We start from the raw sequence: 22,694 nt of genomic DNA, 5'->3' as shown, positions 1-22,694 counted from the left end.
GAGCAAATGTTGGTGTCTATGGACAATGACGCTGGTATTGAGGGTTTCCAAGATAGTTTTGATGTAAGGTCAGGTGGACACAATGCTGAGAGAAATGTGAATGACAGCCCAGTACTGGGGCATAGTGGGCATGTCTGGCAAAGGCAGAGAGAAGCAGGAAGCATGAATGAGGAGTTACAAGCTGCTCTCCAACCAGGCTGCTATGATGACAGGGTTGGCAGAGCAGAAAAAGCACGGAGGAGGTGATGAGTTGGCCTGACCTTGAGCAGTAGCTTTACCTTTCCATTCAGGGAGGAGAAGGATGTATGTGTCAACAGGAAGACATTTTCAAGAGAGAACCCTGTGCAAAGGCATGTGAGAGTGGCTTGTTCCCCCTCTCCAAAAAAAAAAAACCACAGTGATTCAGTATGACAAGGGTGAGAAAGATGAGAGGACATAGTCGGGTGGGTAGGGTCTGGAAAGGAAGTTGAGTCTAGTTGTGAAGACTAGAGTGTGGGGCCATATGTGAAGTTACACTCATTCCCAAGCCTTGGGGAGCCATCAAAGGACTTAAGATAAAGAAAGACTATTGTGATCATGTTTCTGATAGCAGAACAGCAGCATATATATTTGGGGCTTCCCAGGTGGTAAACAGCTCAGTTGGTAAAGAATCTGCCTGCAATGCAGGAGACCCCAGTTCAATTCCTGGGTCAGGAAAATCCGCTGGAGAAGGGATAGGCTACCCACTCTAGTATTCTTGGGCTTCCCTTGTGGCTTAGTTGATAAAGAATCCACCTGCAATGCAGAGACCTGGGTTTGATCCCAGGATTGGGTTGGGAAGATCCCCTGGAGAAGGGAAAGGCTACCCACTCCAGTATTCCAGTATTCTGGCCTAGAGAATTCCATGGACTGTATAGTTCATGGGGTTGCAAAGAGTTAGACATGACTGAGTGACCTTCACTTTCATTTTCAGGTGGTAAAGAACCCACCTTCCAATGCAGGAAGATGTAAGAGACACAACCTGAGTCAGGAAGATCCCCTAGAGGAGGGCATGGCAACCCACTCCAGTATGGAAGTGGAGATCCCATGGACAGAGGAGCCTGGCAGACTACAGTCCATAGGGTCACAAAGATTTGGACACAACTGAAACGACTTAGCATGCAGTCATGCTGTATATTGAAGTGGGGAGAGACTGTAGAGAAGCAAGAGAAATGTTTTAGGGGCCTTGCTCAGCGGTTCAGCACAACAGCCAACAAGAACCAATATACCTGCTTTCTTCCTTTCCTTTATTGTTTTTCTTTGTAAAGCCTGCATGCAACTGCATATTATCCTCTTTACTCACTGCTGTGATGGACTGCAGAACCTGGAAAAGTGATCTTTTTATTTAAAATCTAAGCTTTTGTTTTTAATTGGAGTGTAGTTGCTTTACCATGTTGTGTTAGTTTCTACTGTACAACAACGTGAATCAGCCGTTTGTGTACATATATCCCCTCCCTCTAGAACCTCCCTCCCACCTCCCCATTCCATCCCTGTGGGTCATCATAGAGCACCAAGCTGAGCTCCCTATGCGGTAGAGCAATGTCCCATTAACTGTCCGTTTTACACATACAAGTATATATATGCCAAAGCCACTCTTTCAATTTGTTCCACCCTCCTCTTCCCTGTGTCCACAAGTCCATTCTCTATGTCTGCGTCTCTATTCCTGCCCTACAAAATAGGTTCCTCAGTACCATTTTTCTAGATTCCATATATATGTATTAATATATGATACTTGTTTTTCTCTCTCTGACTTACTTCACTCTGTATTACAGACTCTAGGTTCATCCACATCACTACAAATGACTCAGTTTCATTCCCTTTTTTGGCTGAGTAATATTCCATTATATATATATTGTATACCACATCTTATTTATCCATTAATCTGTTGATGGACAGCTGGGTTGCTTCCATGTCCTGGCTATTGTAAATACTGCTGGTCTGAACATTGGGGTACATGTGTTTTTTGAATTATGATTTTCTCAGGGTATATGCCCAATAGTGGAATTTCTGTGTCAAATGGGGTTTCATTCTTTTAGTTTTTTAAGGAACCTCCATACTGTTCTCCATAGTAAACAAAGAAGAAATTGAGACAGTTTTGAGTTATAAAGTATCACCACGATATAGAAATTGTCGATGGGTACTTGAAAAATAGGATCACAATGGGGAAGGTGTAAGTGCCTGGGGACAGCAAAAATAAAATCAAATTGATTCTTCTGCAAATGAAGATTGGTATTAGTATCTTACTGTACTCACATCAAAGGTTTTAATCAATATTATGCTTCCTTTCTACTTCCTTGCTGTCCACACCACCCCCCTCTCCAGAGGTTTAGCTAAATTAACTACTAATTAAGCCATAACATTTGAACATGACTTGTAAGGTTTTTCTGTATTATTAACAAAATGAAAGATAATCGATTAGGAAAATTCATTCACTCAGTGAACAAAGACTATGTGAACATCTGTTATCTGTATTTGTCAGCTACTATGCTGACAACTGGCAATATCAAGATGCAAAGCAGTGTCCCTGCTTCTCAGAGCTGGAGCTGCAGCTTGGGAGGGGTAACTAAGGATCTGATCAAGTGGAAGTATCGAAAAGAAAGTGCTGGCTTCCTCCTCCCCCAAAAAAAACAGAAAAGAAAAAGAAAGTACTGGATCCCAAGGTTTCACAGAGTAGTGGTCTTTAGTCCTTAACGTAAATGTTACAATGAGAATATCACTTCAAATCATTAGAGGAGACAGGACAGCGACTTGGTTGGTGGGCACCAGTGCCAAACTGCCCAAGTTCATATCCCAGTTCTACCACTTACAAGTTCAGTTTCTTCACAGGCGAAGGTGGATCCTCACACCACAAAGATAATTGTGAGGTTCACGTGGGGTAGTATCTATGAAGCACTCATATGAGTGCTTCCCACATTGCAGCTGCTCAGTCATTGTTACTTATTGTAATTGTTAGGATCACAAGCCAGACAACTTACAATAGCAAAGTAGAAAAATAAAGTTCAGCAGATCACATATATTAAGAAGGAGATGTCTTCTCCAGATCTCTGTCCTCCCTCTGCAGAGGTAAACTTTCTCCCTTTGGCCATGGTTCTAATCACAGAGCTAGCATCTGTGAAATCAGACAACCATGAGAAAGAGATTATTGTTGTTCTTGCGTTCCAAAGGTGACATGTTGGGGTGTGGGGCCCCTAAGGAAATAACAAGATGGAATTTAAGAACGTTATCTTAAAGTACAAATCTGTGTTCCTGCATACAGCCGTGTTGTTGAGCTATTCCTGCTGCAAATAAAGATCTTGGGAAAGAGTCAGATATATGTGTGTGTGTGTGTGTGTGTGTGTGTGTGTATGGTTAGCCCAATCTGTTGACCCAGTGGTGTTCTAAATTAGCCTTTTTATCCATCATTTTACCAGGATGATTCATGCTTCTCTCAACCTCAAGCCCATTTTCAATCTGGTTCTTTAGATAATGTAGCCAACCAAAATGTTGGTACTTGCTTTCAAGGCATGGGTCCCTACCCACATCATCATGTCTTAGAATTTACAAACCAGTTTATAGCATGCTTCTTCTTCAGTCAGCTCAGTTGATGAAGAATCCGTCTGCAATGCGGGAGACCCCCATTCACAGGAAGATCCGCTGGAGAAAGGATAGACTACCCACTCCAGTATTCTTGGGCTTCCCTTGTGGCTCAGCTAGTAAAGAATCCACCTGCAATGCGGGAGACCTGGGTTCCATCCCTGTGTTGGGAAGATCCCCTGGAGAAGGGAAAGGCTTCCCACTCCAGTATTCTGGCCTAGAGAATTCCATGAACTATATAGTCCATGGGGTTGCAAAGAGTTGGACAGGACTGAGCGACTTTCACTTTCACTTTTCTCTTCAGTGCTTGCGCAGGAACCCTGCAGGGGTAAACTTTGTGCAAAAGAGGACTGATCATTGAAACCTTTTATAAACATGGTCCTTCTCTGTGGAAGCCCTATTTCTCTATGAGCAGTCAGGGTGAGGTAGGAAAGGCACTGAGATGGATGAGGAAACATGACCTGGCTCTAGTCCTGGCCCTGACCTTGGGAAAGAACCACAACTTCTGTGGTTCAATTTCTTCATTTGTTAAATGGCGGAGGTCAACTACGTGAACTCTGTGGTTTTACTCCATTTCAGGCCCCCGACTAATGAAAAGTGACCAGTGTTTTAATCGAAGATATAGCGGAAGGAAATCCTTAATAGAGGAATGTAGGATGATTTCAATCATTCATTCAGCTGGTATTTCTTGAAAGTCTAGTACAGACCTGTATCAGGTACACACTCCGGACGTGGTGGTAGCAAGCATAGGTCTCTACACTTAGGAAGTGTATACTGTAATGAGGGAGACAGACAATAAAGAAATTAGCAAAGTAATTCCGGATTGTTACAAGTACCCTGAAGGAAATAACTGAGGAAACACAGAACAAACAGCAGAAGTAGACTCATAGGTCCAGAGAGAGTGGTCATGTGGTTTCGTATATTCTCCCCTCCCTCACCACCCCATACATTTTCATCACAACCAGAATGAAGAGTCTGCCACAAAGGAAAAAGGAAGAGAAGTTTCCAAGGGTGCAGCCCACCATCAAAGACCTCCCTAGGAAGAAAAATAATTGAGATTTTTAGCACAACCACCAGGCCTAAATATGCACCCACTAACAATCACTAGGAGATTTATAGCTGTTTTGGGAAGCTATGGTTTTACAGCACACAGACAGTGTTGGTTCTGTCCTATATCTCAGAACATGCCTGGTCCCCAAAGAGCTTTTGAGATGAAGTATATGACCCATATACAATGTGCCAGCCAATGCAAGCGAGCTGTTTTCTGGAATCCAAGGTTGTTGTGAGAATCACAGAATATACTCTTCAGTGAGTAGGCCCTTGTAAACTTGACCTACCTGGCAGGTGTGAGTTACTATTATGCCTCTTACTAATAGAGACATTACAGATGGCGTCTGCAGGCACCGTCCACTTCTAGACGTTCTGCTTGGTTCTGAGAGCAGCTCTGTTCTTCCTGCTTCCATCCTCCTTTGCACACATCAGACTAACCTTCCTTGGGATTCTACTCACAGCATCACGAAGGTGAGATCTGCCTTTTGTGGTTCATACAGATATCGGTGTTTGACTTGCCCACTGGGTCCCAGGAAACTGCTTAGCATCACAAATCAGAAAACACCACATCTCGACGGCATCCAGGCAGGGGAAAGGCAGCCACTTCTGTACCATACTAATGTGAGACCAGAATGAATATATGTCTCAGTTTGGGTCACATGTTTCTTCAGGAAAAAATAGATGAAATAAAAAACCAAGGAAAAAATAAGCCCAAAGAAAGTGAGTGTTTTTCTAAATCCTCTATTGAATTAGTAAGGGACTTCGGGAGAAATAAGAAACCAGAGCGAAGGAAACAGAAAGGCAAACCCAGTTAGTAAAGCAGAAATGCTATTAAAAGAACTGAAAAATCACTAAAACATCCTACCTGGGCAATTTTCCTGGTGCTAACCTTGTCAGTGGGCCTCCCAGGTGGCTCAGTGGTAAAGAATCGACCTGCCAAGCAATAGACACGGGTTCGATCCCTGGGTCAGGAATACCCCCTGGAGAAGGAAATGGCAACCCACTTGCCTAGGAAATCCAATGGACAGAGGAGCCTGGCGGGCTACAGTCCATGGGGTCCCAAAAAGTCAGACACAACTTAGTGACTAAACAGCAGCAACCTTTTCAGGTGTTTCAGTGGAAGTTACACACGAGCCAAGAAACTTCAGATGGCAGTGTTTCTGAGTTTGGCTATATACAGCCTTCGATTTGACCTCACTACATCTTACACACCAGGGATCACTTCTGCTCTCAAACATAGTCTTCTAATATGAGCTCCAAAACCATGAAATCGAATGAATTCTGTCTGCAGTTCCCTGCATGTCACTGACATATGTCAGAATATATACATTGATCAGAAGCATCTCAATCTATGTAGTAATTATTTCATAGTATTTTTGACATTTCATAATGCTCCTAAATAAAAATCCTCAGATGACAACAGATGTTTGAACTGCCAAATGATGTTTCATGCCATAGTTTTATTAATTTATTTCCTTTGTTTATATCTGACTTTCTTTTAGGCTTTCTTTTTAATTAATTTTTATTGGAGTATAATTGACTTACAATGTTCTGTTATGTTTTGCTGTATAGCCAAGTGAATCAGCTATGCACTCTTTTTTAGATTCTTTTCCCATATAGATCATTACAGAGTATTGAATAGAGTTCCCTGTACTATACAGTAGGTCCTTATTAGTTATCTATTTTATATACAGTAGTATCATAAATTTAAACAACTGGTATGCTCCTACACTGTTGATGGGAATGTAAATTGGTGCAGCCACTATGGAAAACAGTATAAAAGTGTTCTCCATACAATATAGAACTCAAAAAACTAAAAATAGAACTATCACATGATCCAGCAATCCTACTCCTGAGCATAGTTCCAGAAAAGATGAAAATTCTAATTCAAAAACATACATGCACCCTAGTGTTCATAGCAGCACTATTCACATTAGGCAAGACATGGAAGCAACCTAAATGTCCATCAACAGATGAATGTATAAAGAGGATGCGGTATATCTTGGGTGGCCCTGCACAGCATGGCTCATAGTTTCATTGAGTTATGCAAGCCCCTTCACCACAACAAGGCTGTGATCCATTTAGGGGATATATACATAGGTAGATATGCATGCTAAGTCACTTCAGTCATGTCTGCCTCTTTGCAACTCCATGGACTGTAGCCTTCCAAGCTCTTCTGTCCATGGGATTCTCCAGGCAAGAATACTGGAGTGGATTGCCATTTCCTACTCCAGGGGATCTTCCCAGTCCAAGGATTGAACCCGCATGTCTTATGTCTCCTGAATTGGTGGGTGGGTTCTTTACCACTAGCGCCACCTATATATATAATGGAATATTGCTACTGCTGCTGCTAAGTCACATCAGTCATGTCCGACTCTGTGCGACCCCATAGACGGCAGCCCACCGGGCTCCGCCGTCCCTGGGATTCTCCAGGTAAGAACACTGGAGTGGGTTGCCATTTCCTTCTCCAATGCATGAAAGTGAGAAGTGAAAGTGAAGCTGCTCAGTCATGTCCGACTCTTAGCGACCCCATGGACTGCAGCCCACCAGGCTCCTCCATCCATGGGATTTTCCAGGCAAGAGTACTATTACTTAGCCATAAAAAGAATGAAATAATGCCATCTGCAGCAACATGGATGGACCTAGAGATTATCACACAAAGTAAATGGACTAAGACAAATATCATATAATATCATTTATATGTGAAATCTAAAAAAATGATACAAATGAACTTTTTTAGAAGACAGAAATAGACTCACAGACATAGAAAACAAGCTTATGGTTACCAAAGGGGAAAGGGGTGGTGGAGGAATAAACTGGGAATTTGGGTTTAACAGATACACACTACTTACTATGTATGAAATAAATAAACAACAAGAATTTACTGTATAGCACAAGAAACTGTATTCAATGTCATGTAATAACCTATAATGGAAAAGAATCTGAAAAAGGATTCTGTAAGGTCTTGCAGAAAACTTGAACTAACTTTTTGGCCAACCCAATTATATATATATAACTGAATAATTTTTCTGTACACCTAAAACTTTGTAAATCAACTATACTTCAATTAAAAATAATAAACTATATGGGAGAATGTGGGGGAAAAAACACCTGGTATCATACCTGGCATGTAATAAGCAGTTCAACGTTTGAATGAAAGCTGTTGAGTCTTCATTTCTAAGAAGAGTCATTGTAATCTAGTCCCCACACTAACACTGAACATGATCCAGAATTCATATGCTCTGTTTGTGAACTGAAAAAATGTTCTGGAGGATGCTTACAGTTAGAAAATGTTAATCACAACACACTTTTAGTGTGTTTGGGAGAAATGTTTTGATATCATTGAGGATCAGATCATTTAATGGGAGAATCAACAGAGAGACCACGTACTTGATGTATTGCACCACCGTACTCTCAAGACAGCGCTTTACCTCCATTATGCCTCCTTATCCTCCAGGCCCAGAGTTTTGACCTGAGGGAACTTTCTGCAACCTAAATTTGTTTCACATCTCATTTTATACACTCATAGCACCAAGTCCAGTGGCCTTGAAATACTAACCTTGCGGAAGGTGCTACTCAGAACATCTCAAAGGTGGGGCCTCTTTCACTGTCCACACAATTATAATTTTGTATCTATTTGGCTCATTACTCGATTAATGCCTATTTTCCACATTAGACTATACAATACTTGAGGACAGGATCATGAAAGATAATTGCTTGCTATTCTAGCACAGCATCTGGCCAAAGCTGAGCACTCAGTGGATATTTCTTGAACAAATACTGCATGCAGTAGTTTTTGTGTTCAAGACTTCTGTGACACATTAGTCATTTCAAGCAATCAAAAAAGCAGCCTTTACATCTTATAAATTTTGAGCTAGCATTTTCGTTGAAATGCTCCTCTCTGCATGATGGTTGGGGATGGTCCACTCTGGTCCATATAGAGATAAAGTCCAAACATCAAGTACTCGTTCTCTTTGCCAAGACAAACTTTTTTTTTCTATTTCACTAAGGTTTATTAAAGGATGTTGAATATGGTTCCCTGTGCTATACAGTGAGTGTGTGTGTGCACGTGCTCAGTTGTGTCTGATTCTTTGTGACCCCAGTGGACTGTAGCCCACCAGGCTCCTCTGCCCATGGGATTTTCCAGGCAAGAATACTGGAGTGGGTTGCCATTTCTTCCTCCAGGGGATCTTCCAGACCCAGGGATTGAACCCACATCTCTTGCATCTCCTGCACTGGCAGGCGAATTGTTTACCCCTGTGCCACCTGGGAAGCCCATGCTATACACTAAGCCCTTGCTGTTTACCCATCTCTATATATAGTAGTTTGCATCTGCTAACCCAAGCTCCTAATCCATCCCTCTCCCTCTCCAGCAACCATAAGTCTAAGGCAAACACGTTAACCAATATCCCTAAACCAGTTTCTCCTTTAATATATAAAATTTAATTGTCCTTCCCCCTATAAATCTTATTTTCACCCAAAGGTATATGTGACCTTTACAGATTATAATGAAGTTAAAATTGAAATGAACAAAAAGAGAGCATTGAACTTGGAGCTCCTCTCCCTGGCAGCTCCATGCAGCAAGCCACCATGACTCTGGAGAATTCAAAGAAAGGGAGGTTGATGAGCTCTGGGACATTGGTCTCTGAGACAGAGAAAGACTTCTCCTTTCAATTTTATTAGACAAATAATTTTTTCAAAATGATTTCATAGTATGAATATTGCCCCCAACTATGTCCTCTGTCACTTCTCTGACAAGGATAATCAGTATACAAGGACGCCTCTTCCAAGAGACTGCAAATACTCCAGATTCTCCAGTATATTCAGGGCTGACTGATGGCTGACATCACACCTTCCACCTTGAAATTTAGAAACAGATGCCATTCTTACAGTGTAATCTTTCTTTTAAAAGAAATACCACTATATAGGAATGATTTTTTTTCAGTTATCTATCGCCACAATAATGCTTCATAATAAATAATCATAATGCATTGGTGGCCTACAATAATAAACATTTTTAAATTAAAAGTGATTTACAATGTTGTGCTAGTTTTAGGTGGACAGCAAATGATTCAGTTATATATATGTATATATACATATACATGTATATATACATATATTCTTTTTCAGATTCTTTGTGTATATATATACACATGTATATTCTCTTTCAGATTCTTTAAATATATATATATATATATATATATATATATACATACACACACATATATTCTTTTTCAGGTTCTTTATACATACACACACACATATATTCTTTTTCAGATTCTTTTTCCTTATAGGTTATAACAAAATATTGAATGCAGTTCTTGATGCTATATAGTAGGTCCTTATTGGTTATCTATTTTATATATAGTAGTGAAAGTGTGAAAGTGTTAGTCGCTCAGTCGTGTTCGATTCTTGTGACTCCATGGACTGTACCCCGCCAGGCTCTTCTGTCCATGGGATTCTCCAAGCAAGAATGCTAGAGTGGGTAGCCATTCCCTTCTCCAGGAGATCTTCCTGACCCAAGGATGAAACCTGGGTCTCCTGCACTGCAGGCAGATTCTTTACCATCTGAGCCACCCGGGAAGCCCTATAAGAGCAGTGGGTATATGTTAATCTCAAAGTTTTAATTCATCCCTCCCTGCTATGTCCCTTTGGTAACCATACATCTGTGGGTCTATTTCTGTTCTGCATGTAAGTTCATTTATATCATTTTTTTTCTTTTAGATTCCACATATAAGTGATGTCATATATTTGTCTGTCTGGCTTACTTCACTTAGGATGATAATCTCTAGGTCTATCCAGGTTGCTTCAAATGGCACTATTTTTCCTTTTCTATGACTGAGTTATACTCTATTGTGTGTTATACTCCATTTTTTATGGCTGGGTTATACTCCATATACGGAGAAGGCAATGGCAACCCACTCTAGTACTCTTGCCTGGAGAATCCAGTGGATGGAGGAGCCTGATGGGCTGCAGTCCATGGGGTCACTAAGAGTCCGACACGACTGAGCGACTTCACTCTCACTTTCATGCATTGGAGAAGGAAATGGCAACCCACTCCAGTGTTCTTGCCTGGAGAATCCCAGGGACGGGGGAGCCTGGTGGGCTGCCGTCTATGGGGTCGCAGAGTCGGACACAACTGAAGCGACTTAGCAGCAGCAGCAGCAGCAGCAGCATACGCCATATATGCTCCACATCATCTTTGTACATTCATCTGTTGGTGGATATTTAGGTTGCTTCCATGTCTTGGCTATTGTAAATAATACTGCAATGAACACTGAGGTGCATGTATATTTTTGAGATACGATTTTCTCCACATATATGCCTAGGAGTGGGGTTACAGGATCATATGGTAGCTCTGATCTTTTTTTTTGCTCAAAAAAAGGAGCAAACAGGAAAGAAATATTAGCCTCTGTTTTTTATTATTTTTTCTTTATACTTTTTGTTAGTCTCTCAGTTGTCCAACTCTTTGTGACCCCATGGACTCTAGTCTGCCAGGCTCCTCTGTCCATGGAATTCTTCAGGCAAGAATACTGGAGTTGGTAGCCATGCCCTTCTTCAGGGGATCTTCCCAACCCAGGGGTTGAACCTGGGTCTCCTGCATTATAGACGGGTTCTTTACCATCTGAGCCATCAGGGAAGCCCATTATATCTTTTGCTGTCAGGCATATCTTGGCATCCATTACTATGACTACAGTTATGTCACTCTTTTAATTGTTGTCAGTGGGACAAAAACACTAAAATTCCCTTGGCTTAATGTCATTCTCACCTTGACTCCTACTTGGATGGCTTTTACCTATAGAGTCAAGCTCCCCAGTAGCCTAGCTTTTAGGTAAGGCAATGCCAAAGAATGTTCAAACTACCACACTCATCTCACATGCTAGCAAAGTAATGCTCAAAATTCTCCAAGCCAGGCTTCAACAGTATGTGAACCGTGAACTTCCAGATGTTCAAGTTGGATTTAGAAAAGGCAGAGGAACCAGAGATCAAATTGCCAACATCTGTTGGGTCATCGAAAAAGGAAGAGAGTTCCAGAAAAACATCTACTTCTGCTTTATTGACTATGCCAAAGCCTTTGACTATGTGGATCACAACACACTGTGGAAAATTCTTCAAGAGATGGGAATACCAGACCACCTGACCTGCCTCCTGAGAAATCTGTATGCAGGTCAAGAAGCAACAGTTAGAACCAGACATGCAACAACGGACTGATTCCAACCCCGGAAAGGAGGTCATCAAGGCTGTATATTGTCACCCTGCTTATTTAACTTAAATGCAGAGTACATCATGTGAAATGCTAGGCTGGATGAAGCACAAGCTAGAATCAAGATTGCTGGGAGAAATATCAATAACCTCAGATATGCAGATGTTACCACCCTTATGGCAGAAAGTGAAGAAGATCTAAAGAGCCTCTTGATGAAAGTGAAAGAGGAGAGTGGAAAAAGCTGGCTTAAAACTCAACATTCAGAAAACGAAAATCATGGCATCTGGTCCCATCACTTCATGGCAAATAGATGGGGAAACGATGGAAACAATGAGAAATTTTATTTTCTTGGGATCCAAAATTACTGCAGATGGTGACCGCAGCCATGAAACTAAAAGACACTTGCTCCTTGGAAGAAAAGCTATGACCAACCTAGACAGCATATTAAAAAGCAGAGACATTATTTTGCCAACAAAAGTCCATCTAGTCAAAATTTTGGTTTTTCCAGTAGTCATATATGGATGTGAGAGTTGGACTTATAAAGAATGCTGAGTGCCAAAGAACTGATGCTTTTGAACTGTGGTGTTGGAGAAGACTCTTGAGAGTCCCTTGGACTGCAAGGAGATCAACCAGTCCATCCTAAAAGAAATCAGTCCTGAAGATTCATTGGAAGGACTGATGCTGAAGCTGAAACTCCAATACTTTGCCACCTGATGTGAAGAACTGATTCACTGGGAAAGACCCTGAAGCTGGAAAAGATTGAAGGCAGGAGGAGAAGGGAACAACAGAGGATGAGATGGTTGGATGGCATCACCGACTCGATGGACATGAGTTTGAGTGAGCTCCAGTAGTTGGTGATGGACAGGGAAGCCTGGCGTGCTGTAATCCATGGGGTCGCAAAGAGCCGGACACAACTGAGCAACTGAACTGAAACTGAGGTGAATATGGGTACCTCATTTGCACCTGAGATGCTTTGTGGGGAGAAGGAATATCTTGCGAAGATGCCAATTAGAGATTAGAGCAGATCATCACAGTCTGAAGAGGCTTATCAGAGAAGGTTCAGGACCAAGGAAACAGAGGTGAGGAAACAGGTGAGACTGAGAAGGATGAAGGTTTAGGGACAGGATGCCCATATAACTTATCATCCATTATATTCTGAGAATGAAGGAGGTGCTGTGAATAATTACACCAGAACAAGAGCCACAGATTTGAACAAACCCAGGAGATAGTGTGGAGAAGGCAATGGCAACCCACTCCAGTGTTCTTGCCTGGAGAATCCCAGGGATGGCGGAGCCTGGTGGGCTGCCGTCTATGGGGTCGCACAGAGTCGGACACGACTGAAGCGACTTAGCAGCAGCAGCAGCAGGAGATAGTGAAGGACAGGGATACCTGGCATGCTACAGTCCATGGGGTTGCCAAGAGTTGGACATGACTGAGCAACTGAACAACAAGAGCCATAAACCTGAACTGTCTCTGGCCAGGATGCATGGTCACCATCAGAGGGAAAGGAATCCTGCAGACTCCTCTATGGTGACGACTTTATCTCTTTGTCCTTCTTTTTCTATATGTCCACTGTTGACCAACTCCTCTCTGATGGACATGTCAGTTCCTTCTGTGTTTAGTTAAAGAAGTACCTTCCTCCAGCTGTGGTCTAGTCTTGTCTTTGCACTTTGCACCACTTGTCTTTAAGATAGTGATACAAAGGCCTTCCTTCAAAGCTCAGTTGATAAAGAGTCTGTCTGCAATGCAGGAGACCCAGGTTCGATTCCTGAGTCAGGAAGATCCCCTGGAGAAGGAAATGGCAACCCACTCCAGTATTCTTGCCTGGAGAATCCCATGGACAGAAGAGCTTGTCAGGCTACAGTCTATGGGGTCACAAGAGTTGGACACGACTGAGCGACTAAGCACACACAGTCTTTAAGGTGACATGCCTGAATACCCCTGAATGGGACCAGTTGTGTGTTCATTTTATAATGTAGCTATTAGAGGAGAACAAACTGATTAATACATCATCTCTTCCCAAGTTTTTGAAGAGTATCCTCTAATGCAGTAATTCCCATTTTTTTTTTGCATTTATTAGGATATCTATAAAAAAAGAGGTATTATTTTTCAAAGTTTTGGAAACTCATATCAAGGAATTTTCCTGCTTGGAAGAGAGAGAGCATGGGTGCCCTCTTTAAACATCCCAATCTAAAGCCGACATGTCTCGTGGGTAGATATTCTTAAGTATTTAAAATGTGATAAAATCAGTCATAAAGGCAGAGAATCAGCTACATAAGCTGTGGTATGTAAATTATGGTCCACTTTGTTGTATAGCTGTTGTAATTGTCAAAAGCAAAGAGAAATGATGAACAATCATCATCTCATGAAAAGAATCTGTCCAAATTATATTTATGTCCTCTATTATCCTATCTTTTCAACCATTTCTTTTTCAACTAACATCTTACTTAAGGAAATAAGCTTCACTTATCTGAAACAAGTACATACAATGCCAGGTAAGGAAGAAACGTCCATCTGTTTTCTTTTTTGTGTTTTTTTTTTTAACCATCCTGATTTTGAGTCAGAATTTAAATTGGCTTTCCCCTTCAAGTTTATAAAGGTATTTTGTCTTTTAAATTCTTGGTCCATCTAGAATTCATCCTGTGACAAGTGGATCCAGATCTTCGTTTCCATATGGATGTCCCCTTATCCTAATAATGAGATATTTGTCATATATAAAGACCTATAAGTGATGGGGTGGATTTTTTAATCTTCCATTGGTCTATCTATTCAGGTGCTTATATCACATTGATTCAATTATGAAGGCCTCATAGGTTGTTTTAACATCTGGTAGGGTTAGTCCCGTTTTATCTCTCTTCTTTCTCAAAATTTTCATGGATCTCCTTAGTTATTTTCTTTTCCATATAGGCTTCAGAATCAGCTAGTTTCATTTCTTTAAACTGATTGATATTTTTTAGTAAGATTATGTTAACTTCATAAATTCAATTAGGAGAAATGACAGCTTTCTGTTGCCATGTATGCTGATCCCAAGTGTATGAGATGTTTTTACATCTATTAACTTTTATTTTATGTCCTTCAGAAATGTCTTAAAGTTTTTATATAACTTCCCACATTTTTCATTAAGTATTGTCTTTGGGAGTATTATTCTAAATGGGGTCTTTTCTTTCATTGTATCTTCTAACTTGTATTTAAGTACAAAGACTGTTGATTTCTCTTCATTGATGTTACAGCTTACTGAATTCTCTCATTGTTTGTAATGTTTTTTCTGTTGAGTCTCTCGGGTTTTCTAGATAAAGACTCTTACATAAATATAGTATTAGATTTATCTCCTTCTTTACAGTTTTTATTTCTAATTTCTTTTCCTTGTCTAATTTTGTTAAATAACCGTAGTAATAGTGGATATTTGTCTAATCTGTAATGTTAGCAGGGATGCTGTTTATGTTTATCCATTAATTTTGATACCAGTTTTTGGCTGATATGGATGATGGATAAATGGATGGCTGGATAAAGATATACAGATACATTTTTATGTCAAAAAAGTAGCTATCAATTCTTACTTTAATTTTTTAATGAAAACGTAATTTCTGAACTTAGAGAATTACCTTTTCTGGATTTATGGAAATGATCATGTTTTCTTTAAGTCTATAAATATGATAAATGAATTATACATTTCCTAATACCAATCTTTCTGTATTTCCTGAATAACCTCTACTGAGTCATGACATTTTATTATTTTAATGTGTTGCCAGAATCTGTCTGCAATGCAGGAGACCCAGATTCGATTCCTGGGTTGGGAAGATCCCGTGGAGAAGGAAATGGAAACCCACTCCAGTATTCTTGCCTGGAGAATCCCAGGGATAGAGGAGCCTGGCAGGCTACAGTCCATGGAGTCACAATAGTCAGACACAACTTAGCAACTAAACCACTACCAGATTCTAATTGCTCCAATTTGGTAGAGGATTTTTATATTTCTAGGCATAAGTTCTATTAAGCTGTAGTTTTCTTTTTTGTGCAGTGCTTGCCATATTTGAGTATGCTGGTTTTACAGAGATCAGGTAAAGAATTTGGAAGGGTTCTTTATTTTTCTATGTCTTGGAGAAGTATAAATTACATGGGAACTAGATGATCTTTAATGATATGGTAAAATTCTCAGCAGGCTTGATGGATTGCTTTCTCCATGTCAAACACTGCTTGGCCACTGGTGGTGAAATGAATGACATAGAGGTGAATGAATGATCACCCTGGCCTTCAAGGAACTCATGGTTTAATGGACATGATAAGCATGAAAATAATAATTACAAAATGGATTTATAGGTTTCTATCATAAGAACATAAAGAATGGTTTCTTTTATTTATTTTTAATTGAAGGATAATTGCTTTACAATATTGTGTTGGTTTCTGCCATACATCAATATGAATCAGTCATAGGTATACATGTCTTCTCCCTCTTGAACCTCCCTCCCATCTCCTACCCCATCCCATCCCTCTAGGTTGTCACAGAGATCGGATATGAGCTCAGTGCATAATACAGCAAATTCTCACCGGCTATCTATTTTACATATGGTAATATGTATGTGTGTATGTTTCAATGCTACTCTCTCAATTCATCCCATCCTCTCCTTCCCCCACTGTGTCCACAAGTCTGTTCTTTAGGTCTGTGTCTCTTTTGCTGCCCTGCAAATAGATTCATCAGTACTATCTTTTTAGAACCTAGAGCCTATTATACAGAATGAAGTAAGTCAGAGAAAAACAAATATCATATATTAACACATGTATGGAATTGAAAAAGAATGGTTTCTTAAAGAAAACAGTGAACTATGCTCAGCCAATGCTTATGATTTTATTTTTATTGGAGTATGTTGATTTACAGTGTTATATTCAGGTATACAGCAAAGTGAGTCAGTTATAGAGTTACAGATGTAGAAATAAACATGGTTACTAGGGGTGTAAGGAGGAGGGATAAATTGGAAGATTGAGACTGACATGTACACACTACTATATATATAATAGATAAGTAATAAGAACCTCCTGTATAGCACAGGGAACTCTACTCAGTACTCTGTAATGGCCTATTTGGAAAAAGAATATAAAAATGAGTGGATATAGGTGTATGTATAAATGATTCACATGAAGTCTTAAAATGCGCCTGCTCTTGGGAGAGATGAAACACCTTTTTTGTTTACACTTGGAAAGAAACAATTGATGCACATCTGTTCCAGATGGTAATTTTAGTACAGAGAAAAAAACAGTGAAGATTATAAGATCCCTATGTCCATGATAGTGAGACTAATGAGGTGATCCCAAAAAGGAAAGAAAGGGCTGTCAACAGTAAACATTGTCAAATTTACTCATTTACCTGGGTTTCTACCCATAGGGTGGAGAAGGCAATGGCAACCCCCTCCAGTACTCTTGCCTGGAAAATCCCATAGACGGAGGAGCCTGGTAGGCTGCAGTCCACGGGGTCGCGAAGAGTCGGACACGACTGAGCGGCTTCATTTTCACTTTTCACTTTTCACTTTCATGCATTGGAGAAGGAAATGGCAACCCACTCCAGTGTTCTTGCCTGGAGAATCCCAGGGATGGGGGAGCCTGGTGGGTTGCCGTCTATGGGGTCGCACAGAGTCGGACACAACTGAAGCGACTTAGAGCAGCAGCAGCAGCAGCAGCTACCCATAAGGCAGTGAATAGATTGTTGTCGTTCATTCACTCAGTCATGTCTGACTCTTTGCAGCCCCATGGACTGGCAGCACACCAGGCTTCCCTGTCCTTCACCATCTCCCAGAGTTTGCTCAAACTTACGTCCATTGATTCGGTGATGCCATCCAACCATCCCATCTCTCTCACCCCCTTCTCCTCCTGCCTTCAATCTTTCCTAGCATCAGGGTCTTTCCCATTGAGTCAGCTTTTCACCTCAGGTGGCCGAAGTACTGGAGCTTCAGCTTCAGTGTCAGTCCTTCTAATGAATATTTAGGGTTGATTTCCTTTGGGATTGACTGGTTTGATCTCCCTGCAGTCAAGGGGATTGTCAAGAGTCCTCTCCAGCACACTGAGCATTTATATTGTATCAGCTCATCTCAAACACATTTGAAGCATCTTGTTTCTTTTTTTTTTAATAATGTATTTGGCTTTTTTGTTTTTATTTTTCATTTATTTATTTTTATTTATTTGTTTGTTTTTGACTACACTGGATCTTCTTGCTCTACATGGACTTTGTCTAGTTGCGCGAGCCAGGGCTACTCTTGGTTGGAGTGCTTAGGCTTCTCAATACAGTGGCTTCTCTTGTTGCAGAGCACAGGCTCTAGGCGATGGGGCTTCAGTAGCTGTGGCACACAGGCTTAGCTGCCTCATGGCATGTGGCATCTTCCCAGACCAGTGATCGAACCCATGTACCCTGCTTTGGCAGGCAGATTCTTAACCACTGAACCACCAGGGAAGTTCTCTTTTTTAAAAAAATTAGCTTGTTTCTTCACCAGTGCTCGTCCACCTCTCTCTCTTTTGTTCTTTCATTTTCTCTCACCTTATGCTCTCTATTTCCCATCCTTTCGCTCCCCTTGTAAATGTAATAGAATTATACAGAAAAACATACACACAGAGAAAGAACACTTGGTTAATTTTCACGAATTAAACACACTCATGTAACCATCAGCCCTTCCACCATCCTCCGATGAATACTCTCCTGACTTACCAGCTTTTACCTTCATGTAAATAAAACCATATAGTATATGCTCTTTTTTGTATTTGGTTTATTTTGTTCAATATTATGTTTGTGAATTTCAGCCATGTTGCTATATGTTCATTCAGTTCTCATGGTAGTATAGTATTACATTGTATGAATAGAGTACAATTCATTTATCTGTTCTCACATGGGTAGTTTTCAGCTTGGAGATATTATAAATTCTCACTCTGCTGTAAGTATTCTTGTCCATGATTTTTCATTATCCTCCTATTGGATATATACCTAGGAGTGGGATTACTACGCCATAGAATAGGCAGATGTCCACCTTTACAGGTACTGCCAATGGGTTTTCCAAAACGGTTATGCTCATTTACACTCCCCCCAGCAGTGGACAGAGTTCCATTTGCTCTAGTCTGAGCCACCAGGGAGGCCCAATATCTTCATCAATACTTGCTAATTCCTAATATTATCGTTTTAGCCATTCTGTGCAAACCACACAGGAAATTTACAGTACTTAGTAAAGCTTTGGCTAACTTGGATGATAGGACTCTCGTTTTAAAAAATAGATAAAAGGAAGAGAAAATTTTTAAGTGGTCAAAGATTTCATTCATTCAGAGGATAAAATCAACCTAGTGAGGTCAATTTTGATTCCAGTCAATACTGGGCAAAGTCCTAACATTATCATAATGCACTTTTTAAACTTAAAAATGTTTTCCATTGTAATGTTGTGGCTTTATTCTACAAAAAGGGCATGAAGGATTTCCTAAAATCCTGAGAGCAAACCCCGGATTTGAAAGCTTAATATTAAAAGTTTGTCAGAACTAAACAAAGATATAGAGAAATCGACATAATATAATCATAGTTCTAATAAATGACATCTCTAAGGGTGTGGAATAATAATTGTTCCACATACATAATGCAAGGTAATGAGCCAAACAATAGTTTGTGAATTATAGAGAAAACAGTGGGTTGAACTGGAGTAATTACTGAAAAATTAAAGAAGTCAATCAAAAAGTCAATAATAGATAAAGAGGACTTAAGCAGAGCAGAAAAAGGAGACATTGTATTTATAGAGACTGGACAATTCCTGGTAAGTTAAAGGTCATGACAGGGGGAGCTGCAAAAAATGTGCAGTTTAAATTGTAGCAAGTCTGCTCCACCATGATCCCTGCCCTTTCACAAAATTTCCCCAGGTAAGAGTGACAGGCAACGCTAGCCATTAAAGCAAATACTGTGCGCATCCTCCTTTTTATATGGGGAGGGAAGAAAATGGAAATGAGAGAGAGAAGCAGAGGGGTTGGAATGATCTGAAATGGTTTCTAATGAATTTTAATTTTTTAGTGCAAACTAGCCCCAGAATGTATTCAGACATAAGAGCTAAAAAGATAGGAAAATTAGGTTTTATTCCATCCTATTCATTCTTAAAGTGTTAACCATAGTATAACATGCACTTTCTCCTTTAGTAGCACTTATCAGCCTTTTGTTTGTCTTTATGCCTCATAGACCATTCACTCATAGAAAGCAGGGACCTTTGACCTGTTCTCCATCACTTATCACAGCACCTGAGCTACTCAATAAATATTGGTTGAACACATGAATGAACAAGCAAATAAACAGGGACCCAAGTATTTTTTTAGTTAACACTTTGTTTTTTCCTGACTCATCCCCAAATCTTATCTTTCGTATCTTATGTTTTAAAATAAAAGGGAACATGTTAAGATCTAGTTCCAGTATTCCAGATTTCCTGTCCAAAAGGAAAATTTTGCCTGAAAGATTCCACAGAACAGGAGAGATAATGAGGCCAACTCTGTCCTTGGGCAAGGTCAGGAAAGGGCATGAAGGATTTCCTAAAACCCTGAGAGCAAACCCTGGATTTGAAAGCTTAATATTAAAAGTTTGTCAGAACTAAACAAATATACAGAGAAATTGACATAATATAAAAGAAAAAAAAATACTTGAATACAGTTTTCTTTAATTAATGGTAAAAGATAATAATAAGAGAAAACAGAAAAGAAAAAGTTGTCACAATTAAGTGACTCGAAGTTATATCACCATTTTATACAGAGGAAAAAACTTAGGATCAGCAATGCTTGAGACCCAGAAGGGAAGATGGGATAAGATGGATTCTTCTAAAATGAAAATAAATTCCTTAAAGAGGAAAGATTGGACAGACTTCTGCAAAATGTGATGAATAGTAATGCTCATCACCGTGAGAAGTTAGTGAAGATAAGCTTCTTGGATTTAAGCTAGATCCCTGAACCTGGGTCTTTGCAAATTGCACAGCTGCCAATGCATCAGCCGGGTTTTATTTTAACAACATTTACAATTTCCCTTTCAGTTGAAGCAAGGCTGGGGGACCATCTGAACAGATAATGAAATAACTGTGAAAGTTCAGAGCATGCTGAACAAAACAAAATATGTTTTGCCTGATTTATGCAAACTAAACATATTGTCAAGGTTTTGAAGCAGTTCGTCCAAAATATGCACAAAATACAACATTTTTCTCAAGTAGCCTGGCAGCAGATGAATTAAATGGAAATATGCCTCTGAAATGGTTTAATCAGATTGTATAGATGTGTTGAACATTTTGATAGTTTCATGATCTGAACTTATGAATAATGTCTTTTCCTTAAGGAACACCCTACCAAGTTCACCCTAAAACCATAACTCTTGCTCCTTATTAATGGAATTCTTCCATTACAGATTCTAGACGAATCTTTAATTTTGAAACCTCTGCTAAAGGAGAAGTGAAATTAAATACATTGTTGGCTCCTTCCCCCATGGAAAACAAATCAGATCAATAGTGGCCCTCTGTGACTATTGATTTCACATAGAGAAAGTCCAGGTCTTTGTATGTCTGAGACGGGCTTTTGTAACTGCACCCCCTCCCTGCAACCCCGCCGATCATGGCTGCAGCAAAGAGGACAATGAATTCTGCAAATATCCAAAGTTGGAGAATTCTTTTTAAAAATATTTTGTTGGAGAACAATTGATTGCCAATGTTGTGTTAGTTTCTGCCATACAGCAAAATGAATCAGTTACACGTATACATATATCCATTCTCTTTTAGATTCTTTTCCCAAATAGATCATTACAGAGTATTGAGTAGAGCTCCTTTTTCTATGCAATGGGTCCTTATTAGTTATCTATTTTATATGTGAAAGTTAAAGTGAAGTCGTGTCCGACTCTTTGCGACCCCATGGACTGCAGCCTACCAGGCTACTCCGTCCATGGAATTTTCCAGTCAAGAGTACTGGAGTGGGTTGCCATTTCCTTCTCCAGGGGATCTTCCCAACCCAGGGATCGAACCCGGGTCTCCCACATTGCAGCTAGACGCTTTACCATCTGAGTCGCCAGGGAAGCTCATAGTAGTGTTTATATCTCAGTCCCAATCTATCCCTGTCTTCCCCGCTGGTAACTGTAAGTTTGTTTTCTACATCTGTGACTCTATCTCTGTTTTGTAAATAAGTTCATTTACACCATTTTTTTAGATTCCACACATAAGTGATATCATGTGATATTTGTCTTTCTGTCTGACTTCACTCAGATTAGCAGTCTGTAGGTCCATCCTTGTTGCTTCATGTGGCATTATTTCATTCTTTTTATGGCTGAGTAATATTCCCTTTTATATATCAGGAGTCCCCAACCTCTGGGTCACGGACTGGTACCTCCTGTCAGATCAGTCATGGCATTAGATTAGAAATAAAGTGCACAATAAATATAATGTGCATGAATCATCCCCCAGCCACCTCCTTTACCCTTAATCTGTGGAAAAATTGTCTTCCACGAAATCATCCTCTGCTGCCAAAATGGTCGGGGAGCACTGGTATATATGTACCACATCTTCTTCATCCATTCCTGTGTCAATGGACATTTGGGTTGCTTCCATGTTCTGCCTATTGTAAATAGTGCTGCTATGAACATTGGGAAGCATGTCTTTTTGAATTATGGTTTTCTCTGGGTATATGCCCAGGAGTGGGATTGCTGAGTCATATGGTATCTCTATTTTTAGTTTTTTAAGGAACCTCCATACTGTTCTCCATAGTGGCTGTCCCAATTTACATTCCCACCAAACGTGTAGGAGGGTTCCCTTTTCTGCACATCCTCTCCAGCATTTGTTTGTAGAGTTTTCCATGATGGCCATTCTGACAGGTGTACAGAGTTGGAGAATTC

The 22,694-nt window shown here is 40.1% G+C and overlaps 1 protein-coding gene across 5 annotated transcripts in view; it reads left to right on the top strand.

Moving 5' to 3' along the window:
• The window catches only part of KCNB2 (potassium voltage-gated channel subfamily B member 2), a 435,594-nt gene that overhangs the window by 290,907 nt on the left and 121,993 nt on the right, over window positions 1-22,694 (top strand). The window lies entirely within an intron of this gene.

Source organism: Giraffa tippelskirchi, chromosome 6 (assembly GCF_054371585.1).
Source record: "Giraffa tippelskirchi isolate mGirTip1 chromosome 6, T2T-mGirTip1v1.2.pri, whole genome shotgun sequence".
In the NCBI taxonomy this organism is placed as follows: domain Eukaryota; kingdom Metazoa; phylum Chordata; class Mammalia; order Artiodactyla; family Giraffidae; genus Giraffa; species Giraffa tippelskirchi.
This window is presented reverse-complemented; position numbering and strand designations above follow the sequence as displayed.